This window comes from Camellia sinensis, chromosome 13, assembly GCF_055761805.1.
Source record: "Camellia sinensis isolate YWXY chromosome 13, ASM5576180v1, whole genome shotgun sequence".
In the NCBI taxonomy this organism is placed as follows: Eukaryota; Viridiplantae; Streptophyta; class Magnoliopsida; order Ericales; family Theaceae; genus Camellia; species Camellia sinensis.
Genome location: NC_138973.1, coordinates 144,401,119 through 144,411,852, shown reverse-complemented (window position 1 = coordinate 144,411,852; position 10,734 = coordinate 144,401,119). Strand labels below are relative to the sequence as shown.

The 10,734-nt window shown below is 36.5% G+C and overlaps 1 protein-coding gene across 1 annotated transcript in view; it reads left to right on the top strand.

Annotated features, from left to right (window-relative positions):
* The first annotated feature begins 786 nt into the window (after positions 1-786).
* LOC114318683 (uncharacterized) overlaps positions 787-10,734 on the top strand; it is a 28,175-nt gene continuing 18,227 nt past the window's right edge. The window contains exon 1 of the mRNA XM_082900964.1: positions 787-1,087. The gene's annotated coding sequence lies outside the window, so the exon portion shown is untranslated. The remainder of the gene's footprint in view (positions 1,088-10,734) is intronic.

Below are 10,734 nucleotides of genomic sequence, written 5' to 3'. Positions count from 1 at the left end.
TTGCTCACATGAGACCTTTTCAATTACTATCACATGCTTCACAACTAATGTTAAGAAAAAAATTATTAGTTGGTTTAGGGACATTACGTGACTATATCTCTAGCCAATTATAAATTACTATACTTTTTTTATATTTCTTAATTATTGAATACAAAATTGTAGATCTCATTCCCTCCACCAATTACAATACACATGAAATATCACATGACGTTGCGCTTGAACCAACCAATAAATTCTCAATGTTATGATCATTAAATTTGAATAGCAAATTTTGAATCATAGCATTTTTTATGGGATACTGACAATCCAGTTTTACTGTTTAATTTTCACATGACCAAGAAGAAGAAGAAGAAGAAGAAAATATTGAGATTTTAACAAGACAAAAAATGATAGCTGTTAAATGTCTTTTTGAAGCATTGTTTAATATTAAGGGTTGTTTTGGGGATAGGTGATTTTAATATTTTTTTGGTTTTTATAGTTAAAATATGAGGGAAAAAAAATTAGTAGCCATGTTTGGTTTGTATTTGTGAAACAATTTCGAATAATAATTTTCTAAAAGGAGTACATAAAATTTGAAAATTTATTTGGTTATATGTTTTAAAGATAATTTGGGAGAATTACTGTCCAGTGGAAATAGTAGATCAGATTAACAAATTAATGGGGAATGACTACAATTTACTAAAAGATTGGACAGTGGAAACTTTTTTACCAACCCATGGGAATCGAATATTGCAAATAAAACAACACCATTTTCATCTCTTCTCCTTTTTTCCAAACCCAGCCACCATTTTCTCTTTTTTTCCAAACCCTGCCACCATTTTCACACACACTCTCTCTCTCTCTCTCTCTCTCACACACACACACACTCCCTCTACGTTAAACGCTAATCTCCCACTCTATGCTCTACTCTGCCTCTGTCTCTCCCTCTATCTTGTGTCGATTTCAATTTGGCTCATTCAATTATCTTTGTCCCTATTCCTTTTTATGTCCTAACCCCACGACGGTCGACAAAATATTACAGTGCCTTCACTTTGGCTCATTGCATGCTCCATTGGCAAAATTGAAGGATGATATCTTAAATTTAGAGGTAAAGCTAGTACATGCTTCTCTCTTTAACCAAAAGTAATTGATTAACCTAATTGTAATCATATATAAATGCTAATTATAGTTGAGGTGAAATGCATGAAGAACAAAAAGTTTAGTTGGCTTCATTGATTTGTAAGATGTTGAAGTGTTGCTTAAATTTAGTTGATGTGAGTTCAATATTGATGCTTTAAATAGAAATAATCCATGTACATAAAGTATCTACTAATTTAAGTGTTTGCAATTGGAAGAAACTGCACAAATTGATTTAAGCCTGAATCCTTGCATGCTAAGTATTTGTTAAAATGCATAGAACATAAATAATTGTTGTTGTTGGATCCTTGTATATGAACTTGTTAGGTAATTATGTTGTGCCCTTTAAGTGTTTAATGAAATGTCTATGACGATATACATTGTTGGAATTGGGTCATTATGTAATTTGTGTACACCTAAGATTTGGGGTAATTTTGTATTAAAGTGTTTCTTTACTTTGGCCACTGTGCCTCATTAGGAGATTACCATGTGTTTATAAATAAATTGTCATTTCATTCAAAACAATCATTTTTTTTTCAATATTTACATGTCCCCTATTATGATGTCAATGTTGGACTTGCACACGACACCCATTCCTACAGATCTACTTGTCTGTTGATTTTTTTAACCAAATGACTAAGGAGTTATGTTTTAATTTCACTAGGACTACCATGTATTTATAAATAAAATGTCATTGTCATGTCTATGCATAACCAAGATGTGAAAAATTGCAAATCATTGAATCCTCCAACACTTGCACCCCACACACACTACATTTGCACCTCATACAAATTATACTTCCACTCCACACAGACTTCACTTGCACCCTCTCAACCTTTTCCATTCTCACTTTTCATCCAAACATTTCATTCAAACAACAAATTATTTATTTATTTATTTAAAAAAAAAATCATCTCGGCAACTAATATGTCAATATTTGACTTGCACTTTACCCATTCATTGTTACTTGTGCACATACCTATTCCATACTTATCGAATATTTTCATTTCACTAGGACTACTATGTATTTGTTCCTTTATTGTCATCGTCATGTATATGCATAACCTGTTGGAAAACTAATAGTTTACAGTGACTTTAATGCAATATTAAAGTGGGTGCTAATCCTCAATTGAGGTGGACTAAAGTGAGTTTAGATTCTTTGCAGTGAAATCTTTACACCACACAAAGAGTGACAAAAAGCCATTAAAATTTGAATGAGAAATTGACTCATTAAGTTAGTCTCATGAAAGAGGTGTTGGGAAAGGTGTGAAACCTTCTATCCCACAATGATTGTAGAGGAGAGCATTGATGAGTATTTAAATCCCATTTTTTGCCTAAGGGTGTGAGCCCTTTGGGGCATCCAGATTTTTTGAAGGAAACGAGTTATGGATACTTCAAGGATGGACTTAGGCAAGACTGTGGTCTAAGTTGACTATGAAAAAATTGCCATGCGCGTGTGTAGACACCCCATTTTTTACGGCCCTTAAGACTTGGGGGTCACTGATTGTGTAATAACCTGACCCTCGCATGTGTTTCTGACATGTTTAAGTCTCTGATTTTATGCATGGAAATGTTTAATGACAAATTTTGTGTTTATATCTGTTGGTTAAGAAAGCATCTGTTATAATTAAATGTGTAAAACAGAAATTGGGAGCCTTAGAGGCTTGATAATTCGAAATTGATGTTACATTTAAGATCGGCATAATTTTTAGGTAATAATAAGCATTTCGGTGAAATTTCAATTTGGGACGATCAAACGATTGATTTTTTGTCTTATTCACATCATATATATATATATATATATATCTATGTGTTATGTCCCTAAAACATCTTGACTTAGAGACAATTATCTCTTGAGAGAAAAGATTGGGTTAGAGAGGGGTTTGAGAGGTAGGGTGAAGAAGATTATCCAAGGAGGTTGAGAATTTGGGAGACTTAAACTCAAGGTATGTAAAATTTTTGTGTAGATTATACCTTAATTACCTCCTCTCTTGTCTTGGATGGGAATTTGTGGTGTATGAGTAGAATTTTCTTTGATATGAGATGTGTATAGAATAAATTGAGAAAATAGGTTGATGTTGGTTGATTTAGTGTCTCATTTCATCCTATCCCTTATCTATGTATGATCATGCTCAATTATGGACTTGGATGACCTTATTGTATAAAATTCTTCATGTTTATGTTATGCTCATGAAATGCAAGAGGCAAGAATGAATAGATGCTTAAAATACTTTGTATGAGATTTATGTTTGACTATGGAATCATGTGCCCACATGTTGTGTCTCCTAAATTACATGATGTTTAGACCATGTTTTAGGAATTTAAAGATCTAGTTTGGACCTTGCTGATGCCACCAAAAAGTTGGATTTTGAATGAATTTCGGATAGGTTTTGGGCATAATCGCCGCACGTGCGGGAGTCACTGCCGCACGTGTGGCAATTGGGCTAAATTCTGGGCTTGAACACTGTCTAAACCGCACGTGCGAGGCATCACTGTCGCACGTGTGGGAGCATTTGCCGCATGTGCGGGGCTCACAGCTGCACGTGCGGCCCAAGGTGAAAAACATGGAATGCTCCATTTGACCTGTTTGACCCTCTAATATTTGAATTGTGTAAAGTGCTTCTTAATGTACTGGAAATTAATGATTGGAATGTGAATTTAAGAAGAGTTTGAACTAAATTGTGAGTTCTATGTGTGTAGGACACACTTCGGGAGGAAGTCGCGTCCCGCCACAACACTGTGAGTAATAGTGCAATGGTCACACTTTCATTTACCGGCTAATGCTTAACGTTATTATCGTTTTGCTTTCCGTAAATCACTACATTCCGTGTATGTTGATTACAAAGTAATGTGAATGTAAACGAGAAGGAAGTTTGTGTACATTTCTGCTATTTCTGGACCAATGGCCGTTCTGCTATTTCTGGGCCAATGGCCGTTCTGCTATTTCTGGACCAATGGCCGTTTTGCTATTTCTGGGCCAATGGTCATTCTGTTATGTCTGGGCCTAGGGCCGTTCTGAAGGTGACACAACTTTGGCTTAACCATGTGAACTCTGAAGTACATAATATGTAGCTTACTTTGAGTATACTATTATTCACTGAGCGTAGCTCACTCTGTATTTGTCAGTTTCTGTAGGTGCTCAGCCGGGTGGTCAGTCCTAAACCTGATACCCGTCTCCTTTTTGTCAACCTAAGTATAATCAGGCACTTGGAGACGCCCGTGCATCTAATGAAGTTTTGTTGGGCTTTTGGGTTCGTATTTTCGTTGTCGATTATAGTTGGACTGTAAATAATATTTTTGCCATACGCCCAATCCTAGGGCTGGATCTGTATATATATATATATATGTATGTAACCGATGCTCGGATGCATGTTTTGGTATAGTAGTTATCTGTGATGATGTCTGTGATCCTGGTATGATAGTCATAGCTCAATGGAGTTTGTTTTTGTTATGTTTTTTTTTTTATGCTTCCGTTCAGGCCCCCTATATTGTGTATATCAGGTTTAATGCCCATGTATGCATAGGTCATGCCTGAACTTTTAGGGGCGGGTTCGGGATGTGACAGATTGATCACTCAATGATAAATGTGTACGGTTATCAAATGCTTGATTTCCTTAGCAAGAAACCTCAGTTTTGAACCTACAAACCTTGTGCCTTGTTTTGGACCAAAACAGCAGCTTTTCAGGCCTGACCATCCAGGGACCTATTGCCCACTATTAGTGGCCTGTCGGCCACTTGTGTGTATTTTTAGATCTTTTTGCCAGCTGTGCTAGCTGTCTCCACAGATGCATGCACTGCACTAGCTGTGTCTGTATAGATATTTCTGAGGTGGTCTCATATATTTCTATGTATAGATGACTCCCTCTCTTTTTTTTACGGTTAGAAAAAATTTGGAGAGCAAAAGTTTTGGAAAATATTTCTCTCTCTACATTTCTCTCTGTCCCTTGCAACTTACATAACCTTTGCCTAGACAATCTAAACCAAACCTTGAGGGATCTTTATTGAGGTGCTTAAGCTTGCATTTTAGCACTTGAGAGTGTGAAATTAGTGGTTTGGGAATTCAAGGGATCATTCCTCTTCAAGAGGTATACATTCTAGTTCGTTTGTACCATCTCTTTCTTATCTTTTGTTGCTGTTTTTGAGTGGTTTATCACCTGTATTTTTGGGCTGAAACTTGTGGTTTAAAGCCATTAAAGGTAGAGGGGTGGATCACCTTTCTTTGAATCTTGTTTCATAGGCTTTTACCCTTGTGTTTTTCACCTTTTTATCAACTGTTTTAAGATTTTTACCACTGATTTTCAGAGGCTAAAAATCATGTATTGAAGTCCCAAAAATGGAGGGGATAGCCTCCCCTCCTTGTGCTTGTTTATTAGCTTAATTGCTCCACGTTTTTAGCTTACTTACTATATGCACTAGGTCGATTGGTCAAAGAGGGTACCTCAGCAAGACTACCTAATATACCTCTCACACCTAACACTGAGAAGTGAAAAGGAGGATCAAACGGTACAGCGGTAGTCCAGATCCAAAGGTTGTCTTCCCAACATGGCAAAGCCCACGACCGGTCAGCCTTTTGGCAAGCTTTTGGGCAAGCCTCCGGCAAATCGTCCAGGAATAGCAGATGGCAAACACAATGACTTAAGCACACTAATGCAAATGCAATGCAAAGAACATGTAAGTGTAGATAAAATTTTACATCATGCAATTCGAGTCAAGTTCTCTATCTTTTTCCAGCAGAGTCACCAGAAGTTGTAGTTTGACTTTCGTGCTCTTTTCGGATACGATAGATCTACAGTTCGGACTCTTGTGGTTCTGAATCTGATCTCACAAGTGCAATGTGAAATAGATAAAAACAAAAGAGTCCAAATCTGACAAATCTTTTGGAAAATCGATTTTGAATCAAAATGCCAAAAATGGACTGCTTTGCCAGATTACAAAGTCGCCACCTAAATATTTTTAAGAAATTTAGGGAACCCATGACTCGTGCCAAAGGCCACTTATCCGTCATCACCAAAGTGTCTCGGCTCGGGAACTTAGGTACGAGAGGGGAAGGTCATGAATTGAGTACCCCCGCTCGCCCGGTCAAAGATCGGCCTCTACTAGTCATGATGTGATTCTTATTTACATTATATGCTCGTGTTTCGATTATTAGGCTATCATTACTATGTGTTGCACACAAGTATAGACTAATTCATGCATGTTTTCTAATTATTTTGCTTGTTTTGGCTCGCCTCGAAGTACTAGGTGAGCATTTATTGCTTTAGCAAACTGCATGTGTGTGATTGTTGCCATGTCAAGCATGATTACCATGAGGTTAAGTGCTTAATTGATATACTTGCTTGAGTGCCTGTGGATGAAGGCTAATTGCTTGAATTGGGATAATTTGAGTAATGTGCATATAAGATCACGTTTTCAAGTGGTATATATTTGAAACAATTTTCAAACAAACTTGAAATCAAAGTGTTCCAATTTTTGCAAATTAGTCTATACTTGTGTGCAACACATGAAAATGATAGCCTAATAATCAGAACAAGAGCATATAATATAAATAAGAATCACATCATGACTAGTAAAGGCCGATCTTTGATTGGTCGAGCGGGGGGTGTTCAATTCATGACCTTCCCCTCTCGTACCTAAGTTCCCGAGCCGAGACACTTTGGTGATGACGGATAAGTGGCCTTTGGCACGAGTCATGAGTTTTCTAAATTTTCCAAAAATATTTAGGTGGTGACTCTGTAATCGGGCAAAGCAGTCCATTTTTTGCATTTTGATTCAAAATTGATTTTTCAAAAGATTTTCCGTATTTGGACTCTTTTGTTTTTATCTATTTGACATTGCACTTATGAGATTAGATTAAGAACCACGGGAGTCTGAACTGTAGGGCTATCGTATCCGAAAGGAACACAAAAGTAAGCTACAATACGTGTCGCCAGCCCGCCCGGACCAAGTCGGGGCCGAGTCCAAGTCCGTGGTCCGTGGATCTTGATCTTGGGCTGAGGCTTGAATTGAGTATGGTTGGGCTTGGCCCACCTATCTTAATCTTTTTGGGCCAAGCCAGAGTTGTGGGCTGCAGAATTATACACATCACACAGGTATATAAAATGTGTGTAACTCCTCTATAATGATGATGGATTAATCCAGCAGTTTTGCTAGTTTAATACATAATTCATTTCTGCATTTGTGATAGGCCTTGATGGCAAGAGTCTTTTCCACTCTCCCTCCATGTGTATAAAAGGAGGCACTCTCCTTCCTTTTTCACTACCAGAAAATTTGCTCTTCCTGTTTTCATAAGTTTTCCTCCAATTTTATATTCTTCCTAGTGAGAGTATGCTACCATAATTCTGTTCTCCAAAGCTACTCAATCGGTGCATTGTTGTAGCTGGTCCAACCATCGTATCCTGAGAGACAGACGTCGAACACCCTCCAGCACCTAACCGGTAAAGCGACGAATCTGTTTTAAGGAGACTATCTATGCAGGTTTCGGTATGTTTCCTTTTGCTAGTTTTATTTTATTGTGGATTTCTGTTCAGTCTAATTATAATTTTCAGCATGGAATTTAGATTGTTAATATATGAATCTATTTGTTCTATATAACCACTAAATTTTATACAACAAACTTAAAACAAATTTTTATTATATATATTTTCCATGAAATTGATTGATTAGATTCATTTAAAATTCGATTAGTACTCATTCTGTTACGGTAAATAAAACAAAATTTGATTTTGCATGATGTTGCGTTGACCCATAGTCATAAAATATCTAAGGTCAAGTAGTTTTAATCCCTAGCATGCCACTCTGAATTGCTTTGGTTACAATGCCTAGTTTCTTTGGTTTCCGTGTCATATTTGCATAATATAATTTTTGCCCACAACTTCTATGATAGTCATGATTGGAATATAAAATTCATATGATTTGAATGCCATTGTTTTCATTTTTATTGCCTACTATTGCATAGTAGTTGTTTGTTATTATTAATGTATGAATATAAAATATTAATTCATACTTAACCGGAACTATTTCAAAGAATTGTATTGTCTACTTTTTTTTTTTTTTTTTTTTTTTGAGAATGCATGATTGGAATTAAGATTTGAAATGTTACGTTTTAATTTTTCCAGTTTATAAGAACATTTTTTTTTTGACCTCTATAATAATCTAATTTGCATGCTAATTACTTTCTAATTTTTTAGTGTAATTTGCATGTTAGTTGTTTTGTAATTTCTAGAATTATTTATTTACATGTTAATCGTCTATATTTATTTACATGTTTAATGTGTAATAAGTTCATATGTAACTCTTGCTAATTAAAAATTATAATTGTGGAGCTATAAATTTTATTTTTGTAACTTGTCTATATTTATTTACATGTTTATTGTGAATTAAATTCATATGTAACTCATGGTTAGAATTTTAATTATTTAGTAGGTATAAGGCTTTGTAACTTGTGTAATAATTATATATATATATATATATATATAACTCTTGACTATTAACTTTTAATTCAATTCCTATATAGATTGATTTTTGTAACTCATCTAGCATTTTAATTGATTAGTTAATTTTGTTATTAAATAGTTTTCTAGATGGTTTCAAGTGATTTATTATATTTACAAGAATACCTATTCGAAAGGGATTGAAAAAACAAATACAAAACCAAATGAATAGTATTTGGGATGTCAAAACAAAAATGTTTGGACTACTAACCTTTGTGTTGAACAGGAATATACCTAAGCGTGGAAAGAATTTTTTGGACTAATTGAAATCCTTATGGATTGGTTACTGTCTTTATCATTGAAGCAATTTTTTGCTTGAGATTTAGTAGTGGTTACTTGCCTATTTTATTTTAAGCAAGGTTGTTTGCTTAGCATGTTGGAAGCATTTTATATGTGTGTAATTGCTATAGCAATTTTTTTCATTGCTTGTAATTTGGTTAGCAATTTTTAAATTGCTTGTAAGTTTGGATCTTGATTTGTTTTAACCTAGTTTGGCCCTTGGAAAAATTAATTCTAAAAATTGTTTCCTATGGACTAGGAGTCAACATGCTCTTGAAAGTTTTGTCTAAGGTTTACTGGGTTTTAAGTGGGACCAATGTGACCCCTCCAGTCTTCTTGGAAACATTCATTACCATGTTCAACTCTAGGGAAGTGGTGAGACTAGTTTTGAATTAAATTGCCAACTTTGGAATTTTCTAATGTTAAATTTAATTTCTGGAATGTAGAATAGTGAAATTCTGTTGTATTTTTCAAAAATGGCAATTGTCACCAACGCTGTTGCTGCTGCTAATGTTTGTAGGGATCAAAACCCCGGGGCAACTGGCTTGCCAACCCTTACTGTCGTGACCTCTATGGTCAACCCGGTCGCTATGACCTCTATGGTCAACCTTGTTGTTACTCCTGCTGTTCCGGGAGGCTCGTTCAACCATCATGAGCGCCCGAACAAGTTCATGGGAGTGAATTTCAAAAGGTGGCAGTAGAAGATGCTATTCTACCTGACTACTCTAAGCCTTGCAAGGTTTTGAGTGAAGATCCACCAACCGTAGAGGAGAATGAGCAAAACAAATAGAAGCTCATGGCTCTAGATGCTTGGAAGCAGTCAGACTTCCTTTGCCAGAACTATGTTTTGAATGGCTTGGCAGATTCACTTTTCAACGTGTTTTATGCCAAGAAGTTGGCAAAGGAGCTGTCGGATGCTTTGGACAAGAAGTACAAGACCAAAGATGCTGGGGCAAATAAATTTGTCATTGGCCAGTTTCTGGACTTCAAAATAGTGGACTCAAAAATTGTCATTAGTCAAGCCCAAGAGTTCCAAGTAATTCTGCACGAGATTCATACAGAGGAATATTCCTGAGTGAATCATTCCAGGCAGCTGCGTTGATTGAAAAGCTGTCTAACGGCTGGAAAGACTTCAAGAACTACTTAAAGCTTAAGTGAAAGAAGATGACAATCGAAGAGCTCGTTGTCAGGCTTCATACTGAGGAAGACAGCAGGAAGAAAGGGGGAGTACCTCCACGGTGAAAGAAAACATGGTTGAGCATGGCCAGTCCTCGGGGGTGAAGGAAAAACCAGCGACATGAAAAAGCTCGAAGTTAGGGGCGAGAGGTGGTGTCTCTAAAAGGCCAGTCTACAAGCCACAGGAACCTACTTATAGGTTTAATGAAAAGTGCTTCAACTGTGGAAGCGATGGGCATCAGGCGGTTGACTGCCACAAGAAGAAGAAGGCTTACAAGAAGTACCCTTCACAAAACAAAAGTCAGGCTCACATGGTTGAGATGGAGGATCTATCACAAGATATGAACGACATGCATCTGGCAACTGTCGTCTCGAAAGTGAACATTGTAGGGTCAAACCCGAAGGAATGGTAGGTGGACACTGGTGCCACTTACCACATATGTGCTTAGAAGAAGATGTTCACAACTTTTGAACTGGTTTCAAATGGTAAGAAGTTGTTTATGGGGAATTCTGCGATCTCAACTGGTGAGGGTAAAAGAAAGGTGGTCCTGAAAATGACTTCAAGAAAAGAGCTGACTCTGAACGATGTCCTATTTGTGCCAGACATTCGTAAGAACCTTGTCTCGGGGTCACTCTTAAGCAAGCATGGCTTCCGCATGGTGTTTGAGGCTGA